Here is a 23,167-nt window from a genome sequence, read left to right as displayed (position 1 = left end):
TGCCACCCAAATATATGGTAGCAGATTAAGAAGTGGATCTGCAGATGCATGTTTGGACTAAAAGTGGGCCTTAGTCTGAACAGGTTGAAGATACCTGCCATAGATCACTGGTTCAAGAAAGTTATGTGGATTGCTGCCTCAGATAAAGTGATGTAACATTCAAGCAATGACAAACCTAGACAGCATCCTAAAAAGCAGAGACATCACCTTGCCATCAAAGGTCTGTATAGTTAAAGCTATGGTTTTCCCAGTAGTGATGTATGGAAATGAGAGCTGGACCATAAAGAAGGCTGATCGCCGAAGAATTGATGCTTTTGAATTATGGTGCTGGAGGAGATTCTTGAGAGTCCCATGGACTGCAAGAAGATCAAACGCATCCATTCTTAAGGAAATCAGCCCTGAGTGCTCACTGGAAGGACAGATCGTGAAGCTGAGGCTCCAATACTTTGGCCACCTTGTGAGAAGAGAAGACTCCCTGGAAAAGACTCTGATGTGGGGAAAGATGGAGGGCACAAGGAGAAGGGGACGACAGAGGATGAGATGGATGGACAGTGCTCTCGAAGCTACCAGCATTAGTTTGACCAAGCTGTGGGAGGCAATGGAAGACAGGAGTGCCTGGCGCGTTCTGGTCCAGGGGGTCACGAAGAGTCGGACACGACTAAACGACTAAACAACAACAATAAAAAAGAGAGAGACATGGTGCTAAGGAATAAACTGTCTGGGAAACTACATAAATGAAGAACAAAGAAAAAAAATGTTTAGGGGCACTTTCCTTTTCCTTTTCATATTTAAATACTGTCCCTCAATGATGCCAAACTTAGATTAACAAAATGTTTAGGAGTATGCGTACCCCTGTGTCCCCCCCCCCCCAGAAAAAAAGGACCGAAAAGCTCCCTGGTCATCATGGCAGCCACCCCAGAGCCAGTTACCTTGGCAGGGATGTTGAAGTGTCCCCCCAAACCAGCAGTCTGGGAGTCCTCAACACCACCTTTGAGACCAGCTCTGTCAGCTCAGGGAGAGAGACTGCTGGGCAGCAAGGTGGGCGATAAACCTGCAAAACCCCAAATGTGTCCTAATTGCCTCATGCCAGGAGCACCGAACCTTAAAGACGCCCACAACCAGGTGGGGATGGGGGTGGGGAGACACATCACACACAAGGCAGATCACAAGCAAAAAGCATCATATCATCCAAAATATCTGGAGAGCACCAGATTGGCAAAGTCTAGATTTTGAGGGTACCCGTGTCCGGTTTAGTATGTGTGGCTAGGCCTGCCTAGTACTCTTTGAACTGAATCGGATTGAACTGAGAAAGTCTCGTGCTCCTGGCTTGTCCTTTATTGGAGATCTCGACTCCCCAAACGCAACCTCCTGAAAATCCATTCATACCAAACTGGGCAATGAAGGTTATGGTGGGAGGGACTCAGAGTTGCAGCGCCATTCCCTATTGGCTCCTTTCACTGCCATTCACCCTTAATTCCGGGTCCTCCTCTCCTTGCCATCCCCATTCACACGCTTCACCCTCCCACCTTGCCGGCGAAAGGTGTTTTGGCGCCACCTGCTGGTTAATATTTCAATTGCTCCTTGTTGCTTCCACATCTGCAGACCCCGGTGTGGAGTGCAGAGTTAACCCAAGTTGTGTAGGTAATAATAATAATAATAGGCAAGTATGGGAGAGCTAGTGATGATCAACGTATGAAAATCAGTTCAAATGAAGATGGCCTAGCTAGCGGATCAGAAAACAAATCTGCAAAAGATTGTCACCAACAGTCACCAACATTTAAAAACAAACAAACATTGGGTTGTACACAATAGCTAAAAAAATCACATTAACCGGCAAATTCGGGGGGGGGGGGGTGTGCAATGAAAGCTGATTTGGAGCTCTGGTGAAACTTGCTCCTTGAAAACCAAACTTTTTCCTATGAGAAAAGTGACCTGGGGATTCATTGGAAAGTGGGGCGCCACTTGCTGGATGCAACTTTGTCTAATTAAACTCCCTACGAGCAGTTCAGGATGGATGCTCATTCAGAAGACAACTGTTATCTCATCTCTCCACAACCAAATCAGGACAAATGCTCAACACACAGGTTGACCGGAAGGTGAACAGTTAGCATGTCAGTCTTGGAACTGGACTAGAAAGAGACACGGAGACGGGACTTGCCCTCTGCGAGAGTCTAAAGCTATGGCTTGTGGGGCCCTTCCTAGGAAGCTAACGGAGGAGAAGGATCTGTTGGGGTCTTAATGCTGCGTGAACCTTCCACCTTCCATTCAGCCTGTATATATGTGGAAATAAATCTTTTATGGAAGAAAATGCCATCAGCCTCCAGTGACCTTCATTCCAAGGAGACCAAAACTCTACTATGTACCAAGACCTTGGTGATCTCTTCCTGCTTTGAGATTGGGGTGTGCTTAAAGGTAAAGGGACCCCTGACCATTAGGTCCAGTCGTGACCGACTCTGGGGTTGCGGTGCTCATCTCGCTTTATTGGCTGAGGGAGCCGGTGTACAGCTTCAGGGTCATGTGGCCAGCATGACTAAGCCGCTTCTGGCGAACCAGAGCAGTGCATGGAAACGCAGTTTACCTTCCTGCCAGAGTGGTACCTATTTATCTACTTGCACTTTGATGTGCTTTAGAACTGCTAGGTTGGCAGGAGCAGGGACCGAGCAATGGGAGCTCACCCCGTTGCGGGGATTCGAACCGCCAACCTTCTGATCGGCAAGTCCTAGGCTCTGTGGTTTAACCCACAGCACCACCCGCGTCCCTTAAAGGTAAAGGTACCCCTGCCCGTATGGGCCAGTCTTGACAGACTCTAGGGTTGTGCGCCCATCTCACTCAAGAGGCCGGGGGCCAGCGCTGTCCGGAGACACTTCCGGGTCACGTGGCCAGCGTGACAAAGCCACATCTGGCGAGCCAGAGCCGCACACGGAAACGCTGTTTACCTTCCCGCTAGTAAGCGGTCCCTATTTATCTACTTGCACCCGGGGGTGCTTTCGAACTGCTAGGTTGGCAGGCGCTGGGACCGAACAACGGGAGCGCACCCCGCCGCGGGGATTCAAACCGCCGACCTTTCGATCGGCAAGCCCTAGGCGCTGAGGTTTTTACCCACAGCGCCACCCGCGTCCCTTAGCAGTATATAAATGCATCCAATAAGTAAAATAAATAAATAGCAGTTGAAAACAGCCCTACCCTCTGTGGATCTGTCTGTCCCCCTGTAAAGCAATCACTGTTTGTCATCAGAGGGAGATTTACCCACTAGATTTCAGTCTCTTGCTGTACTGACCGAGCTACCAAGAGAAGGTTAAGGGGAGACATGATAGAGAAAGCAGGTGTGATTCCAAGGCTGTAATGGAGGTACATGTATCTACTCACAGGGAAATGTATCCACATTGCAGCCAAAGCAACCTGTGTGTTTGATCACCCCTGGAAGTCCACACTGCTTTTGTAGCTGCTTCTAAGTTCCGGCAGGAAATTCTGTTATGTTCAGAATTTCCGAGTTGCGGACATTGGCCCTAATGCAAGAAACCCTATGCAATAGCACAGAGGGCTGAGTGCTGACTCAGAATAAACAGATTAAGCAGGCAGAAAACCAGCTTAATGTGTAATCCAATTTCGTGGAGCAAAACTGGAGCCCTGGAGGTTCCCAATCTGCTGATTGGTACTTAGCGCTTCAAGCAACAGATTTCACCGTTAGGGCAAATGCCACTGGAAAGAAAGGATAAGCCTGGGATCTCAATCCCACCCGTGTTGGAGACACAAGGCTCCTCTGTCTAACATTTTCTCTTGTCCCTCTTCGGCTACTAACATTGTTTTAACATGTCCTTGAAGTGCAGCTGCGATTAGCCTAGAAACCAAGTCCCGTGAGAAGTCACACAGAAGATGGGGCAGACTTGTTCTCCGTTGTTCCAGTGATGCCTCTCCATTTGTGCAATGCTCTCCCTAGAGAAGCTCGCCTGGTACCATTGATACAAATCTTCAGGCACCAGACAAAAACATTCCTTTTTAACCAGGCCTTTGGCTTTTAACTATCTATGGCCTATGGGTGGAATGTTTCAACGTATCCTCCCCAATTTTAATCTATGCATTATTATTTTGGGGCAAGCCATTTTCTAAGTAGCTTTGAGCTGCCACACCAGGAAAAAGCGACTAAGAAATTACTGTATTTTTGGCTCTATAAGACTCACTCCCACCCCCCTAAAAAGTAAGGGGAAATGTGTGTGCGTCTTATGGAGCGAATGCAGGCCGCGCAGCTATCCCAGAAGCCAGAACAGCAAGAGGGATTGCTGCTTTCACTGCGCAGCGATCCCTCTTGCTGTTCTGGCTTCTGAGGTTCAGAATATATTTTTTCTTGTTTTCCTCCTCCAAAAACTAGGTGCATCTTGTGGTCTGGTGCATCTTATAGAGCGAAAAATACGGTAATAAGTGGTCCAAAGGCAACAACTGTTGGACAGCGGATCAGACTCTCTTTCTCCACAGCAGGGGTGCTGTGGCTGTTAAGTTTACTGCATTGAGCAGGGGTCACTAGATGATCTCCAAAGACTGTTCCAGCTCTAAAATCCTGTTCTTTGACTGACAAAGTCACTGCTCAGGAGAGCAAACAACTGGATTCAGGTTTGCTTCTTTTTAGAAGCAGTTCTGCTGCATCACAGTGGCAGAAACCTTTAATTCCCTTTAATTGCACAGCCCCATGTTTCCTGCAGTGTGCTTCCTTCCTATCAAATACCATCTATCTAGAGACACCTGTATGCCTCGTTCCTTGATGAAAAGATTTTTAAAAGTTTACCTGCTCCTCCCTGTTATCTCTATAGGCTATCTTGAGTTCAATTTCTTGGTAATGCCAGAGTGTGACATGACCTGGGGAAACTGGCTTTTGTCAAGTGGGATATCACAGGGTAGCGTAAGCAAGCAACAAGCAAGCAAACAGGCATATATCCCTGTGGAGAGGGGTGGGGAAATACCTTCACTAAGGGGAGAACACAGGATAAGAGACCAAGGGAGGTCATACTGTTACATGCAGCCCAGTCTCAAATAGGTGAGAGAGTTCACGGGTGACAGCAGTTTTTTATTTTCTTGGAATAAAACTCATTGGAGGCTGTGGTGTCTTTTGTGTATATATGGCTTTATTTATACACATCTATACAGTCTGAACATAAGAGAGAAGGGCTCATAGCATTGGCACTCCAATAAATCTTGCTTTCCTGTTAAGTTTTCAGGGAGATCCTCCCCAAGCTATACTTTTGGTTGTAGCAAAGAGAGCAAATCAAGCCCCTCTGTCTTCCCTGCTCTGGATGTGACTAGCCTGAACTAGGCCCTGGCCTATTGCTCTCCTTCCCCTAGAATTATATGTCAGACAACCAGGTCTGGAGGGAGGCTTGCCTACTCCCAAAGGCACTGCTAGCTGGTTGTTTCTACGGCAACACATCTTTACTTGCCTGTTATGTACTGAGTTGAATAGGATCCAAACTGCAGCAGTCTGATTGGTCCTAGAACAATAGGATCCAAAATGCAGCAGTCTGATTGGTCCTAGAACAATAGGATTCAGAATGCAGCAGTCTGATTGGGTCCTAGAACAATGCAGCAGTATGATTGGTCGGCAGGAGCCACCCAATCCAGCTCCAGATAGAAGTGAATCCACAACCTGATTGGCCTCCAGGAGAATTCCGGAATTAGCCAATCACGTGCAGCCCATTGTGTAAATAATGTATATAAAGCAGATACTTTGAGGGGACTTTCATTCCCTCCTCACCACTATGAGCTGAATAAAGAGCATGAAATCCACTCTTGACTCTGAGTATATTTCATTGCCCAACTCTTTAGACATGTAAAAAAAGTGGGGTTGACAGGCTTAGCTGGGGCCATTAACTTCACCATGAGACTGGTCTCCCCACTACAGCAGCTCCTTCCACCACAGAATCCCACCCCACAGATATCATCCCAAATCATCGTTACCTCCCACTGTATAGCAATGCAATCAAATGAGTGCAGCTAATATGTGGGGTTTGTGAAAGGATCACAGCACCGCTTAGCAGAGCACCTCATTTTTATGCAGAAAGCTCCTGGTGATGGGAAAGACTAACTACTGCCCTGGAGGTACCACATCAGAGTCGGCCATCTTTGTCTGACTCAGGGTAAAGCCGCACCACACATTTCTAGTTTCTTGAATCCTTGCCTTTGTTGGAACAACACAAGAGCCTTTGTTCTGGGCAGATTTATTTTGGTCATTCGCAGCCTACATGAGAAAAGAACGTGCCGGCTGATGGGCGGATCTTTCCTCACAGTTCTACTTCCCTTTTGGGAAAGGGCTGCAGCTCTGTCAGAAGAGCATCTGAAGAGCAGAACATCTCAGGTTCAATCTCCAGTTGCAGCTGGGAAATGGCCCTGCATGATGGCCCTGGAGAGCCATCATTGTATAGCTGGACCAGCGGCCTGACAGAGTTTAAGGCAGCTTCCTATGGACCATTTCCCCAAAGGCCCAGAAGTCTGTATTAACTTGCTCCTCTAATTCTCCAGGCCAGAGGTTTTCAACCTTTTGGGGTCCACAGCTCACTGCATTCTTTCTGCGGCACCCCTGTGGGGCTCAGGAGCCCAGTTGTGTCACCCCTGGCCTGCAGAGATGGCAGCCTCTCGCCTTTTTCCGAACACCCTCCCTTGGGGTCCTCCTCTCCTCTCTCTTCTCTCCTTGGGAGTCCTCTGGGCAGCTGCTGCTGCTGCTGCTGCTGCTGCAACAAACAGCTGTGCAAGCCTTTGGGAGGCAGAGACTTGAGAGGGCATCAGAGGAGGGAGGTGTTGTAAATAAAAATATGGCCCTTTTCCCTTATGGGGTATCCAAGAGCCCATATAGAGTCCTTACATAGGTTCCCTATTGGTAGGAGAAAATAACAGAGACCAACCAGAGAATATTGAGAAGCAAAGCAGCTAGTAAGCTTGATCTTTATTGATCTGTTGCAACAGGGTACTCCCCTCACACGCAGGAGAGGAAGAGAACCCCCAAAATTGCTGTGCAAGGGCTTATAAAGACTTTTGAAATTCCCATTCTGTAGATCAAGACCACCCCCAGAAACATTATGCATACATCACAGAAGGGGTGTAACCTAATACCACCCCTCAGATACATCCCACCTACATCACAGAAATTTAAATGTTGTTTTTCTCATGTCACAGTTTATCTCCTGTCTGGCAAGTTACTTGATTGGATTGCCTGGGGTGCCTGGCCATTCTTTTGTAGTGGTAAAATACTTATTTCCTGGGCCAGGTCACAGGCTCACACCTTATTCAAACAGACATATCTTGTGAGGAAAAAGACAATGCGGAGGCTTTTCCAGTTTAACCTTGCAGAGAAAGGATTTGGTCAGTTTAGGAATCAAAATGGTTCCAGGTTGGTCTTTCTATGTTGATCTATGTATGTGCAGTTATGAAAATTACCATATATCTAATACCATAAAATTCCTATCACAGAGGGAAGGAAAGAGGGACAGAGGCCAGTGTTGCCTGCAGCACCCCTGACCATCATTCAAGGCTCCCACGGCACACGGGTTGAAAACCACTGCTCTAGGCCCAAGTCACTTCTTGAAGAAATTTCTCTCTCTCTCTCTCTCTCTCTCTCTCTCTCTCTCTCTCTCTCTCTCACACACACACACACACACACACACACTATGCTTGTTTACTCAGAAGTAAGTCCTACTGTGTTCAGTAGGGCTTCCTTGTAGGCAAGTGTGCTTAAAATCGCTGCCACAGCTTCCATGTTGAGGTGGGGAACAATTTTCCCAGCCCGAGGGCCACATTTCCATCTGGGAAACCTTTTGAGGGCCACATGCCAGAGATAAACACAGATGGAGCAGTAAATTTTGCCTTTAGGCAAAAAGTCCCCTCAAAAGATGATTAAGTTGTTTATATATGTTACAACTGCAGCTAGGATTCTCTGTGCACAAAAATGGAAGTGAGCTGAGATACCCACTCAAGAAGAATGGATAAGCGAGGCGATGGATTGCGCAGAATTGGCAAAGCTAACAACTAAAATAAGAGAACCTAATGGCGAAGGTTTGGTGGAAGAACGGAAACCCATTTCGGATTATTAAAGAAGTATTATTATATGAGGAATGTGCGAGCAGGATTTGAACTATGGGCAACAGAAGGGATCTAAGATTCCAGCAGTTTTGTTAAGGTTTAGGAGATAGTAGACAGGATGCAGCAGAAGGAAAGGAACAGAAACACCATGGAAAAGGGGATGTGAAATTCGAGGGGAGAGTTTTTATTGAAATGTACATGTGAAATTCGGGGGGGGGGGCTTTATTTTTATTTTATTTTTGCCTTTGGGCAGTAACCAAACTTTTACCCTCTTGCACCCCTGCTCTGTTCTTGATCCAGGCAAGCAAGAGGCCTTATGAGAGTTCAAGGACACCTTCCCAGCCGGACAAAACAAGAACCAAGGAAGGGTGCCAGGCAGGGCCAATAAGGATGTAGCCAGGGAGAGTTCTGAGGGCCACATAGAGAAGGTTGGAGGGCCCCGTTTTGCCCCAAGTTTCCCACCTCTGCTCCATGAGGAGGAGCTTTTGTTGACTTCGGCTCCTCCACATGGAGAACTACGACTCCCATCACCAAGGGCTAATGGGAACTGGAGTCCAAAACATCTAGAGGGCACCAGGTTGGCTGACGCAGAGAAGACGGCAGTCTAATTTGAGAAAGCAGAGGAAGTAAAAGCCAGAGGGTGGGGAGAAGGGTGGTCCATCGGGGGGGATGTTGAGGGCCCACATCCATGCAGCTGTGTGGAGGCGTTAGCTCTGGCAGCTATTCCCACATCTCTTGGGAGTTTCATTTCAACTTTCCCTTTGTTTCTCTCCGGCCGGCCTGTTCTGTGCAGGGGAGTTTCTGATAATGTGGAACCAAAAAACAAACCCTTCCCCCCCCTAAAGCAGAACACAAGAGGCAGAACAGATTCAAGAGGACGAAGGAGAAGATGGTGGACAAACAGAAGAACTGAAGTGTCAAGGCGACTCCAGAGGAGAAGGTAAAATTAAAGCAGGCAGCAACAGAGTTATATTTTATGCTTCTCAAGGGGCCTTTTTATCGTTGGACACAAAAGTGGATGTTTCCTCTCTGCACACATGGGGGGGAAGTGAGTGCAGGCTGTCAAAGGCATTGTCTTGAGCATGGGGGGAGGGGCTGAAAATGATGAGCAGGTTGCTTAATCAGGGACTGTTAGGGGCCGTCCTCAAAGGGCAACACAGGGAGGTGAGTGTGGCCCTCCCAAATGGCCACCGCCAGGGAGGCTCTTGCAGGGCTAGTCTTGCTAACTTGCCTGCAACCCCTCAGCTCCGCAGCCAAATCCTCAGTCCTTTGTAGCCCTTCTTCCTTCTTCCTAGAAGAGAACTCAGGAGTCCGGCTTTCTACCTTAACCCTGTCCTCATACAGACTTCAGGAATCCGAAGACAGAACCCAATTCTGAAAAGACACAGACTTGGCTTAATTTTAACCTAGGCTCAGCCCCAGAAGAACACACACACACACACACACACACACACACACACACACACACACACTCAGTGTTCAGTGCCAGAGCTTAAGTCTTGGAACAAAATGAATGTTTCTGAGCATGTGTTGAGTGCTTTTTACTGCTTTTAACTGCAGCTAGACTCCTGGCAGCCTGCATTAGGATGAGAGGGGAAGATCTGGAGTGTTTGTTGCAGATGATGATTTTGCATAAGACCCTGGAGTTTTCTGGGTCTTGTTTTATAGGGTAAAACCCCGAGAGATATTTGGAACCAGGTTTACTGGATAAGGGTCTGTGTGTCTTATATAACATAATAGAATTGTTAGAAGTATGTGTCTGAACCCACATGCGTGTACATCACTCACATGTATTCATAGACACACTTTAAAAGAGGTTTGCGATATTTTGTTGGAATTATAATGCGCGTCTGTTTTTTGAATATGTGCGTCACCCTTAACCGTACGCCCACAAGAAATTCTTATACAAAGGAATAAAGAAAGCTTGTTTTATTCTATGAAATGAAAGCAACAGAATAACAAGAAAATTACAATTTAAGGAGGCAGCAAATCCCTCATCACAAACCTTGAACTAAAGAGGGGGAGAATCTCTACATATTCTCAAAAGCCTACAGAAGTGAGCATGAAAAATGTGTCCCAGAACTCACACTTCTTAATAAAAGTTAAGAAATGCCACTGACTACAAATCTTGGGGTTCCTTATAGCCTTTTCTTCATGGAGAAAGGAAAGGGCCCTTCCGATGAGCAATCCTATCGCATTTTCCTTGCAATTCCTGCCCAGAGTCATCTCTCCCATCTTGCAAATTAATTGTGTTAAAGAAAACCACCTGGTGGGTGTTGGCTAAACTGGGCATCCTTTGTTTGCTTGCTGCCTTCAAACCATCTCACCTTTATCTTGATGGCCCCATTCAGGTGGTGAATAGACTACACTGGCAACTAAATTTACACGTGCTCACCTTTATGCAAGGTGTGAGGAACATAATATGTTTCCTGAATGCCTTCAGGACATGGTTTGAGACCAGGCTGGTACCAGGGTCGCAAAGGTTCATGTCTCCTGTCATTTTAGAGTCTCCTGTCAGTTTTCTTGCCTGTGCTATGATCTAAACCACAGAATAAGTTCAGATTGACACACAATCCTATTCACAGTTTGAAGTGCTTTAAATAATATTTGGAGAATATCTGGCTGGTGTAGATACCGGCAGGAGAAATGGGGCAGAGTCCAAAGAAAGGTAAAACAGAGATTTAATACATAGATTATGATTAATAACAGTAAGATAATAATAGCCCAACCTACAGGTGAGATGCAGGGTCAATCTTGTTGGAAATCCTTCATTTTAAAGTGACGCCTTGATAATAATTTACCATCTAAAAGCCCTAGAGCAGGTGTGGGAAATGTTTGGCCTTCCAGATGTTGCTGAACTACAACTCCCATCACCCCTTCCCATTGGCCAGGCTTGCTGAGGTTGCGGGAGCTGTAGTTCACCAATATGTGGCGGACCAATGGCTCCACACACCTGTCACAGAACAGTAGTACAGGTACTTAAAAGGACCGGGGCACTAAATAGTCTAAAGAAATTTCAGTAGTAAAGGGTGGGAGTGGATGATCCTGGAAAGAAGCTGGACCAAATTCTGTAGACCCACCACCCCAATGTGCCTGGAAAAATACTTGCCACACACCCCCCCGTGCCTCTCATAGGTGTGGTACAGGTGCAAACCCAACAGGTTAGGCCTTTCCTAGCATAAAGATGCTGTAATGGGGAAAACGTCATTTGATGAATTTCTGTACAGTGGTACCTCAGGTTACATACGCTTCAGGTTACATACGCTTCAGGTTACAGACTCCACTAACCCAGAAATAGTGCTTCAGGTTAAGAACTTTGCTTCAGGATGAGAGCAGAAATCGTGCGGCGGCAGCGGGAGGCCCCATTAGCTAAAGTGGTGCTTCAGGTTAAGAACAGTTTCAGGTTAACAACAGACCTCTGGAACGAATTAAGTACTTAACCTGAGGTACCACTGTATTATGTATTTGTTAAATGCACAAAGGCCCTAAAAACCAGTTTTTAAAAATGTACATGTAAAAAAAGGTAAAAAAAGAAGAAGCAGTGCCCTCCATTCAAAACAAAACAAAAAGCCTATTTGCCATTCTGAACTCTCTCAGGCCTCTGAAGACCACAGAGCAACCAACTTTTGCGCAATAATGTTTAGAAAGGAAACTCATCTTCCTCTCATCTCATCTCTTCCCTTCTCTCAGCAGATGGCTGCTGTGGTCGCCGGTCTGGCTCGGCTCCTACAGCCAGCCATGATGTTCCCTGGAGGTGAGCCTGGCTGTCGAGGCCTGGCCCCCTGGTATCTCCTTCTGGGGCTACGGCTGGTGGCCCTTTTCATCGCCGACGGGCCCTGGTCCTCTCCCAGCCCCGACCTGGTCTGCAACTGGACCTCGGTGGAGGCGGACAGTCGGCCTTTCTGCAGCGCACTGTGCTTCAACCACCACTTTCCTGCTCCCGTCTCCTCTGCGTGGGGTTTTGCCTTTTTGGCTGCCCTGCTCCCAGTGGGGCTAATGGGGCTCGTAAGGACTGGATCCAAGCACCGGAGAAAGGCGGCAAAGGAAGGAGACGAGGAGCTCACCGACATCACTAGTGTGAGCCACGACATGGCCGCCGGATCCAGCATGGCTCCCAGAACGATTCCTTTGCCCAACATGGTTCCATCGGAACCCAAGATGTCCCCTCGTTGCACCTGGCCCTCGGCGGCCTTCATTTTGTGCATGTTTCTCCTCCTGGCTACGGAGCTGGGCTTCTTCTGGGTTGTGATATTTCTGCAGATCCCATCAGTGCTTCACACAACCTTCTTATGCCTTCCAGGAGCACACTCCTGCCCCGAGGCACTCGAATGTGCCCTGGCAGGCCAAGCTGACAAGCACATGGCACTGTGGACGTTGGCTTTCACAGCTGTTGTCAACATGGCGGCTTGCCTGGCCTACCTTCTCCTGACTCTAGGGAGGGCTTTCCGATGCCACAGAGGAAAATAACAGCGCCAAAGAAGAGAGCAGGGCCAGTCCACTCATGAGGCAAGGTGAGGCGACCGCCTCAGACAGCAAGATCCACAGGGGCAGGGGGTCCCGATGCAGTTCTTTATTGCCCCATGTTCCTGAGGTAGATCTTCACTCATTTTTCCCTGGTGGGGATGGGAGCACCATTTTGTGGTTTGCCTTGGGTGGCAAAATTTATTGAGCTGGCCCTGGAGAAGAGAATGCAAGAAAGTGGACTGTGAAGGAGACCAATGACATATTCCGGAACTGCCCACCCACATGGATTATTAACACATCAGGGAACTTTTATCAGTATTTTAGTCTGATTTTCTACCAGTAAACATAGATTTGTATGCAGTTTTGACTTTTGCACATGTTTTTGCAAGGTCATCATGCATATTTGTATGCCGTTTTCACTAACATGTTCGTTTTTGTAATGCATTTTTGGTAACCATTTGTTTACTACATCCTAAAATATGGACGATGTGAATTTCAAAGGTTGGCTGTCTTTCACGTCTCATGTTGTTATGGAAAGCGTGCATTTCATAGGCTTGCCTTTAAATCTGAATATAATTCCCCCCCATCCTTAGTGGTGGACACCAACCAGGAGAGCTTTAAAAGAGAGGCTTAAGACAAATGCATGCGGGGTAAAGCTATCAGCATCTTACAGCTACAATGACTATGCTCTCCTTCCAGCCTCCGTGGCAGGCATGCTTCTGAATGCCAGTTGCTGCGAATCGCAAGTCAGGAGAATTGCTCTTGTCTTGCACTCAGGTCCTGCTCTTAGGCTTCCAACAGACGTCTAGTCTAGACGGGTCACTGGCCTGAGCCAGCAGGCTCTTTCTATTTTATTATCTCCCTGTTACCCTCCTAGTTGCAATAAGTTTGCTTCTTTTCTGAAGTGGATTTGTTCCATCGAGGTGACAAAACCCTTTCATCCGTGGGGTTTGCAGCCAAATCACTAGCACAGGGCTAGTACACAGAGAGTTCTTAAATTTCCTAGAGAGGACCCTCTGTGTGGCCTCTTCCCCTGCCTCCTCTGGGTGGGAATTCTGTAACAAAGGAGATAATCCTTTATACAGTGGTACCTTGGGTTAAGAACTTAATTCGTTCTGGAGGTCCGTTCTTAACCTGAAACTGTTCTTAACCTGAAGCACCACTTTAGCTAATGGGGCCTCCCGCTGCCACTGCGCGATTTCTGTTCTCATCCTGAAGCAAAGTTCTTGACCTGAGGTACTATTTCTGGGTTAGCGGAGTCTGTAACCTGAAGCGTCTGTAACCTGAGGTACCACTATATTTCCGTCTGCCTCTGAGGAGGCTCTCTGCCGTCATGCTTCCAAACTGATCAGATGTATGTCTGGGGTCTCCCACATTTTGAAGTCAACTGTTGTATTTCGTACCTGATAATTTTTCTGAGCTGTATCATATTTGCTGCTTGCATTGACATGTCAGTAAACCATTTTTGTTTATCTTTCTGAAACGTGTGGTTCGTTCTCTGCAACGGGGATGAAGAGGGGGAGGTCAGCCAACCACAAATAAAAGGGATAAAAAGGTGTAATTGCTTTATTCCTAAGATTTAGTAAGCTGCAAAACGTTTTAAGTGTTTTACGCTGCTAAAAAGGCTTTGCAGCCCGCTTACTTTTCGTCTTTCTCCCGCACACATGGGATAGGAGGCTTAAATTTTAATCTGCAGATTTAATCCTCCATCTCCGACATAATCCACTTTAACTGCACAAACCAACATTTCATAGACAGCACTTTAATCCTTCCTGTCAAACACCAGTAGCCTGTAGTTGTCTTGAGCGCTTTCTTCCTCAGAGGAAAGCTCTTTAAGAGTCTCACCTGCTCCAGGCCTGATGGCATCCCTCCTGCTAGCTTCATGGCCTTCGTTTCCATTCCTTGGTAGCGCCAGAATGTGACATGACCTGGGAAACTGGCTTTTGAGGACCAGAATCAGTGCTCTCTGCGCACATGGCATAATTCAGTCGGCCACTGTGAGAACAGGATGCTGGTCTAGACGGCCTGTTTTTATATTTTAAAAGAGAGGAATTACAATGCCCCCCTCAGTCTTAATTAATTGTGAACCTTGGATGCCTCTGCAGGCATCCAGGGGAAAGATAAAGTGATGAGGAGTTATGCACACAACAGCAACTGTAGGAACAGTGGAGCCTGGGGGCATTAAGGGGTTGTTATAAGAATTTAAGGTCTCAAATATATAAATTAAATTAAATAATTGTCCAGTAGCACCTTAGAGACCAACTAAGTTTGTTCTGGGTATAAGTGCATGCACACTCTTCAGATACACTGAAACAGAAGTCACCAGACCCTTATATATAGTGGGAGGGTGGGGTGGGGTTTTTCCTCAGAAGGTAGTAGGAGAAGGGTGATTGACTCAATGGGTATGATAAACCTGTTGACGCTGTTGAAGAAGTGTGCATGCACATGAAAGCTTATATCCAGAACAAACTTAGTATTTAAGGTGCTACTGGACAAATTTTTATTTTTTTATTTATTTTGACTGCGTCAGAACAACACGGCTATCTACCTGAATATAAATGAAATGTTCACAAATTTACAAGGCAAAACACATGTGTATGTATATAAACCACGTGTCTGAAATAGTACAGGAGTGCAATCCCAAATTGACCTCAAAGGTTTCTCTGCAAGGAGGAAGGAAATGGGAAGGCCTCTCCATTGTCTTTTGCTCACCTGTCTTTAGGGCATCTTTGTGTAGGACTAGGGTGAGCCTGTGACCTGGATTCAGGAATTAAAGTTTATTTACCATCACAAAAGAATGGCTGGGCTGCCCAAGTAAAGCAATCACTGGCCATTGTCAGGTATCCTGGCAGACAGGATTTCTGTTGTAGACTGCCGCCCCCCCCCCCCGTGATGTATTTCTGCTATACCCCGCCTCCTTCTGTGATATATGTATGATGTTTTTTGGGGTGGTCTTGAGCTACAGGGCGGGCAATATAAGCCTATATAAGGGTTTGCGCACCATTGTTCTGGGTTCCTCCTCCCTCCTGCGTGGGGTGAGTGAGCACCCTGTTGCAACAGCAGTAATAAATATCAGGTTTAATAGTCACTTTGCTCTGACTTGATCGTGGTTGATAGTTTCCTTCCTCTGACTGATAGGTAACCTTTTAGAGTCTTATATGGGTTTCCCGGTAAACCTCCTACAGGCAGAGAAACAGGTTTACTGAATACCGTTTTCAGGGTGAATCAGGTGTTGCCCCAGCAACCTAAAGTCCTTCCCCCAGCCAGCCTCCCCCTGCCTGTCTTCTTACTTACAAGCAGCCCATTAGGCTGGTATTGCTGCAATCTGAGACTGTGCCTGCAATCTGAGACTGTGCCTACCTTTGCTCCTCCCACTTCATGCCTTTCCTGGTCCTAGGAGACCAGAGGGGAGGGGAGCTTGCTGCAGCAGGAGAGGGAGACCCTTCTGGCTCTTCACCAGCCTGACTCATCTCTGCCTCTGGGCCTCCCTCCTCTTCTGCTTCAGCTTTTGGGCTTTTCTCTGCCACAGACTCTCCCAGCTCACTAAGCCCTGCTACCTCTTCAGCTTCTGACACCTCCTCCCCCCAGCCTGCTCCCTTCTGACCACTCATGGTTGTCCCACCTCCACTCCCTGAGCTCTGAGCCTTCTTCCCTTGGGGGCTCCCCTGCCAGTTCCTCCCACCATTCCTCTGCATCCAACCAGTCCCCGACACTGCATATATCTGTATCTGCAAAAGCCTACAAGCTGTATGTATCTATATCCACATTGGTTTGTTGAGCCTTATCTTCTGCAACAGTGAACTCCCTGAACCTTTCTCTGTTTCTGTGTGGTGGCTAGCACTGGGAGAAACTATCACTGTGTGGGTATCTCCCCTGAGATTTACAGCAGGTACTGACTATCAGCTTCCTCTTCCTTCATCACAGACCTTGGCAGGGAAGAGGAAACATTTAGGGGATCTTAGGAAAAGCAAAACTCTGGCCTCAATCTGTGCATACATACAGTTAGGCACCTTACACCTCTTCTTCAGGGCTGAACGGAGAGAGCTATCAAAGCAGCACCTCAATGCAGTCTCCCAGGAGAACTGCCTATCTATTTTCTTTTTTGCTATCCATGGTCACAGTTGCTTCATATCATGCATATTATATCTTCAATCAAACCTAACCAAAGCTTGCCGAAACACATCCTGATGTACCGGTATACAAGGTCCCCCCCCCCCCCACCCAGCTCCTTTTGAAAACAGGTTATATCTCATAAGATGATCAGATAGATACTGGGCCGGGCAGCCTTTCCACCTGCAAGGCTTGGTAAGAAGTCTGAAAGTGGCACGTAGAGTGACAATAAATGCAAAACCCTTTCAAGGTGCTGTCACCTTCACCATCATCACCAGTCTTTGCCGGGGCCGGCCCATTCTGTTTTGCTTCCTGCTGCAGACACAGCATTAAAAAACCAGTTTTTCCAGCTACGGCAACACAATGATGGTGGTGGTTTTTCCTACTGTGGTAATGCCCAGGTGGGGCTGCCTCAGATGCCACCTCACAGTGCCTCGTTCTCGGAGCAACATTGTATGTGGCCTTCCTTGCATCGTGGGGCGAGATTTGAGATGGCGAATGCTCTTTGGGACTGGTCAGCCTATGAGCCAACCTCGTAGATTTCTCAAAGAATTGTAGAGTTGGAAGGGAGCCTAGTTCAGCTCCCTGCAATGCCCACAGCCGTCCCTCAGTGGACTCAAACCACCAACCTTCTGGTTCACAGCCAGACACACGGACCCATTGTGCCACCGGAGAAGCTGTGCCAGGTAAATGGGGCACAAGGTGCTTCAGCCCCCTCAATATTTTGAGGCAGGGGACGCAGCTTGCACCCCCAATATTGAAGGGGCTGCCATCCCCTGCTGCCAATGCAATTCTGGGCTGCATCAATAGGAGTATAGCATCTAGATCAAGGGAAGTAATAGTGCCACTGTATTCTGCTCTGGTCAGACCTCACCTGGAGTACTGTGTCCAGTTCTGGGCACCACAGTTCAAGGAGGACACTGACAAACTGGAACGTGTCCAGAGGAGGGCAACCAAAATGGTCAAAGGCCTGGAAACGATGCCTTATGAGGAACGGCTAAGGGAGCTGGGCATGTTTAGCCTGGAGAAGAGGAGGTTAAGGGGTGATATGATAGCCATGTTCAAATATATAAAAGGATGTCACATAGAGGAGGGAGAAAGATTGTTTTCTGCTGCTCCAGAGAAGCGGACACGGAGCAATGGATCCAAACTACAAGAAAGAAGATTCCACCTAAACATTAGGAAGAACTTCCTGACAGTAAGAGCTGTTCGACAGTGGAATTTGCTGCCAAGGAGTGTGGTGGGGTCTCCTTCCTTGGAGGTCTTTAAGCAGAGGCTTGACAACCATATGTCAGGAGTGCTCTGATGGTGTTTCCTGCTTGGCAGGGGGTTGGACTCAATGGCCCTTGTGGTCTCTTCCAACTCTATGATTCTATGAAACGCCGGTGTGCCAGGCAGGAGGCTTAGGGAGGGGGGCGTTTCTCACCATCTGTGCCACCTGCTGCAATCGCCAGAGCATCCCAGCAGGTGTGGCCCACCGCAGGGCAGGGCGTCACGTGTGTGATGCCATGCATGCGCAACAGCCCCCCTAATGTGGAGCCCAGGTTGAGGCGCCTGTGCCGCAGGCCTATTCCAGCTTCCTGGATGAGTTCTACAAGAGGCAACACTGAGACTTAGGAGGATGAAGCTGGCAGCCACTACCCCCACCCCCTAGACTGGCTGTGAGCAAGAAAGCAGGCCGGGAGGGGCAGCAAAGGCTTGTGGGGCATTTCCCTATTTGTACCAGATCCCACTGCTTTGCCATGTGCCGTCAAACCCCAAGCGGTTCTTGCCACTATGGCGAAGGAGCAGAAGTCCTCCTTGGGACTGGCAGCTGACAACTCTTGCCTTGGGTTGCCTCCCTACCGCCTGCGATGATTGTTTATTCGATTTTTGGCACTGCTGTAAAAGCGCAGACGTCTCAAGATGCAAAAAAGTGTCTCTCGTGTGCCTTTTATTTGGAGCGGTGCCTGGTAGCCATTGGGATTGGTAGGGCAGAGGGCAGGGAGGTCAACAGTAGGTGGCGTTAAAGCCAAGTGCAGGCAGAGGTCAACTAATTTTCATGTCATCCCTAGCTAACAGGACCAGTGGTCAGGGAGGACGGGAATTGTAGCCCCAAACATCTGGAGGGCCGGAGTTTGCCTATGCCTGCTTTGGAGTGAATGGGTGATATTCCTCTAGAGCGCCAGATTTGGCTGCAGAATCTCTGTTGCCTGATCCCTGCAATAAACTGTGATGGCAGGGATTAGGCATTGTAGATAAGACCTCATTAAAGACGCTCATTTATGCAACAGGGTGTAATGTACATGGCTTTCCAGTAAGTATTTCCTCAGTGCTTTCATTCCATGCAAATTCCCATAAGTAGTTGTGTCTGGCAAGGAGACATTTCTATGCTTTCCTCCACACCCCCTGCTTTAACAACCCCATTTCCTTTAATAGTTCTCGCATCCTCATGTACGCTTGAATTATTATGCAATATTAAACTGAATCATTAGGCTATTATGAACACTCATGTGGCTATTATGTCCATGAATGATGATGTCTAAACAACCCCAGATCAAAAACAGGGCTGCAGTCCAACAGACATGGCACAAAAAGAAAAAGTGATGGGAAGGGAAGAGGAAAACGAACAGTCAGGCTTCATGTGTTTGAAAGCTGCATAGTTCTTATAATGGCCGGAGTTAACAGAAACTGTTGAGGGAGGGAAGGAGCAAACAGCAGCTGGTCTCTCAGCTGAGCTGATTCAGGGGAGTCCTCCCGCCACACGTCTCTCTTCTTTTCTGATGGAATAGCAGCAGCTAGCTCGGCAGGCCCAATTTCCTACATTTTCTAATGTTCTTCATTTATTTATTTGTATTTTTCGTCTTAAAAGAACGCACACAAACAATCCCAGAACTTTTACATTACCAGCTTGATTCTAATTAGCCGGCAAAGTCAATCTGTCAGTCAGATTCTATCACTTAGGTGACTAATTAAAAATAACAAAATATGCCAAGCCTGCTTGTTATTCTGAAACACGGTAAATTGCTTACCAGGAGCACAATTAAAATGGCATCCCTAATGACTGGATGGCAAAGAAAACATTAAGTAACAACAGTTCATTTCCATCAGCATTGGTTGATCTTTTCACAGTCCAGAGGACCTTGGTGATGGTTCCTTTTTAAAATTATGGTCTGGGGATCTGGGATCTGTACGCAGGAAACAATGTTTTTAAAAGCTGGTTTCACCTTCCATCCATCTTGTTTGCACCCCGTCAGGTGCTCCCTCTGCCGCAGCTCTGGGGCTGGGGCAGGTGTCCTGGGATGGGCTGAAAGGGCAGGTTTCTAACCCAGCGCATGAGCTGACAAAGCCTGGAGCAGCTTCTTTTTCCGGTTTCACTGCTGTTGTTATTCCTGCCCAAATGGCTAGCGTGTGTTACTTACCCACGGAACTGGGTACCTCCACGACCTCAAACAGGGACACCCTCTTGAAGATGGACCCTCTTCCAACAACACCTTTAAGTGAAGCTCTTTCCCAGTCTCCATCCTCCTCGGAATTGTTTTTAAGTCGCTTTATTGCTCGTGTGGTTCATCTCCCTGGGCTCCTTCGGGAGGAAGGGTGTGATGTAATGAATTCAAAATTGTAATCATAGCCAGGGTAATTAATAAGAGGAAGATACAGAGGTCATATTGAGAAGCATGACGGGGAGAAGAAGAAGAAGAGAAGAAGAGTTTGGATTTGATATCCCGCTTTATCACTACCCAAAGGAGTCTCAAAGTGGCTAACATTCTCCTTTCCCTTCCTCCCCCACAACAAACACTCTGTGAGGTGAGTGGGGCTGAGAGACTTCAGAGAAGTGTGACTGGCCCAAGGTCACCCAGCAGCTGCAGGTGGAGGAGCGGAGACGCGAACCCGGTTCCCCAGATTACAAATCCACCGCTCTTAACCACTACACCACACTGGCTCTCACAGAATTCAAGGAAGGACTTACACGAGTACTTGACATGAGCACATTAAAAAATTCCTCCATTCAAATGTGCAACATCAAGAAGAGGAAGGACTGGCTGGGATCAGCTAAACCAGTTTGTTGCTCTTTCTTGCGGTAAGAGCTGCAAGGGAGTTCTTTTGCCCAGCACCCTTGGGAGATCACTGGATCTGCTTGCACCCTGTGGCCTAGGCGCCAGCTCCTAGGGACCAGGTCACTTCCACCACCACCACCACCCCAGTTGATGGGCATTGCCCTTCAAATGGTGTCTTGTGGTTGATGATGCAGGATGAGGGCTACCCAATATTTTATTCCAGTTGGCACCCCTGCCTTGGGATGAGTTGAGTTCATGGTTGTCCTAGCAGAACTTCGCTTTGTCTGCCTCTGGGCTGTGGACCACTGGTGGAAGATGCTGTCCAAGCTCTCTGCCAGAGACATGGTTTCCCCAGCCCTCCCAAGCTCTGGAAATGCCCAAGGGACAGCAAGTATTTGCTCCAGCACTGAGCCATGGGTCCCTCCCCGTGGGCTGAGAATGGCTAGAGGGATTCAAAGCAGCGATGTCCTCTGATGTTCTGAATTCCCAGACCAGGCTTGGCTCTTCATCCTCCTGGGCAGGTGGGAAGAAAGACCCTTCCTATGGTCCACTCCAGCTCTTAGGCCCTCCAATAGCCCTCTGATGACAATAACGACATCCTCTTCCCCATCAGGAAACCTCTCCTGTGTTTGATCTCCTGTACACATAGATACCATATGCACATCGATACCAGTCACCTTGAGCCTATTGCAACCTCTCTGCCAAGCCTACCTTGCAGGATTGTTGTAAATAAAAAATGTGCAAGGGATATCCGCAGATACAGTGGTACCTCAGGTTACAGACGCTTCAAGATACAGACTCCGCTAACCCAGAAATAGTACCTCAGGTTAAGAACTTTGCTTCCGGATGAAATTGCGCGGCGGCAGCGCGGCGGCAGCAGGAGGCCCCATTAGCTAAAGTGGTACCTCAGGTTAAGAACAGTTTCAGGTTCACTCCAATGGAAGCAAAAGCACTAAAAAAACTCAATATGGAGGCCAACTGGCCAAAATATTGGGAGATTTTAGAACAAGACGGTGATAAATTGAAATTACAGAGTTTTGATAAATTAAAAAGCAAAGTTCGAGATTGGCTTCATTATCATCAAATAATGGAGGCTTTTAAAATGGATAGAAAAATTGGCTTCCAGGTGGAAAAATCAAAATTGGAAACTGAACTGTTAGAACCCAAAACTAAGATTTTGTCAAGAATGTATAACTTGCTGTTAAAATGGAATACACAAGATGAGGAAGTGAAATCAGTGATGGTTAAGTGGGCCCAAGACTTGGGTCATAACATAATGTTTGCTGACTGGGAAAGGTTATGGACCACTGGTATGAAATTTACGGCATCTAATGCTTTAAGAGAGAATATTATGAAAATGATATACAGATGGTACATGACACCAGTCAAGCTTGCAAAAATCTACCACTTACCTGATAATAAATGCTGGAAATGTCAAGAGGTTGAAGGTACATTCTTTCACCTTTGGTGGACATGCCCAAGGATAAAGGCATTCTGGGAGATGATTTATAATGAGCTGAAAAAAGTGTTCAAATACACATTCCCGAAGAAACCAGAAGCCTTTCTCCTGGATATGGTTAGCCAACAGGTATACAAGAAGGATAGGACATTTTTCATGTATGCTACAGCAGCAGCAAGGATACTCATCGCACAGTATTGGAAGACTCAACAGCTACCCACACTGGAAGAATGGCAGATGAAAGTTATTGACTATATGGAATTGGCAGAAATGACCGGCAGAATCAGAGACCAGGGAGAAGAGACGGTGAAGGAAGACTGGAGAAAATTTAAGGACTATTTACAGAAACATTATAAGATAATGAATGTTTGATGACATCGGATTGAGGGTGAATGGGTATTTGGGAAAAAGTGACTAGAGAAAGATTTAATATTTTGTTAGACTTAAGGAAATGCAACTATCTACTAGACTTTAAGAGTATCAGAAAATCAAAATATGATAGAGGGAAAGAATTTGCAGACAGAATATTTGATTTGGAATACAGAGAAGGAAGGTCTGGGGAAGTCGGAGAAATAAGTTAATGTAAAGAATACAAGGAGACAAAAATTGTTTTTAATATGTTTATTTTCTTTGTTGTATTTTGCTGTTTTGTGTTTGTGTGTTGTAGTATCTATTTTTCTGTTTTTTTGTTGTGAGGTTGTTTGTTTATTGTTGTTTTATGCTTTTTTGTAAAACTTAATAAAATATTATTAAAAAAAAAAAAAGAACAGTTTCAGGTTCAGAACGGACCTCCAGAACAAATTAAGTTCTTAACCCAAGGTACCACTGTAAATGGAATAAAATACAATTGTAGTTGTAATCTGCCTTGAGTCCCTGTGAGGGAAAAAGATGGAATAATAATATTAATAATAGAGGAAACTGTGGGAATGATCAGAACAGGGAGGAAATCCTATTGAACTCGGTGGGACTTAGTTCTGAGTCAAAATGCTTCTGATTGCAGTGTAAGGCTGCCCAGTTTTGACCCACTTCCCTGGGAGTC

At 46.9% G+C, this 23,167-nt stretch overlaps 1 long non-coding RNA gene across 1 annotated transcript; it reads left to right on the top strand.

Annotated features, from left to right (window-relative positions):
• Nucleotides 1–8,728: 8,728 nt before the first annotated feature.
• On the top strand, nt 8,729–14,005 carry LOC310662753. The gene is made up of 2 exons (XR_014504306.1): nt 8,729–8,998; nt 11,749–14,005. It is a non-coding gene; the product is annotated as an uncharacterized lncRNA (long non-coding RNA).
• The last annotated feature ends 9,162 nt before the right edge of the window (nt 14,006–23,167 follow it).

Source organism: Podarcis tiliguerta (genome assembly GCF_965153285.1).
Source record: "Podarcis tiliguerta genome assembly, chromosome: 13".
Lineage (NCBI taxonomy): Eukaryota > Metazoa > Chordata > Lepidosauria > Squamata > Lacertidae > Podarcis > Podarcis tiliguerta.
This window is presented reverse-complemented; position numbering and strand designations above follow the sequence as displayed.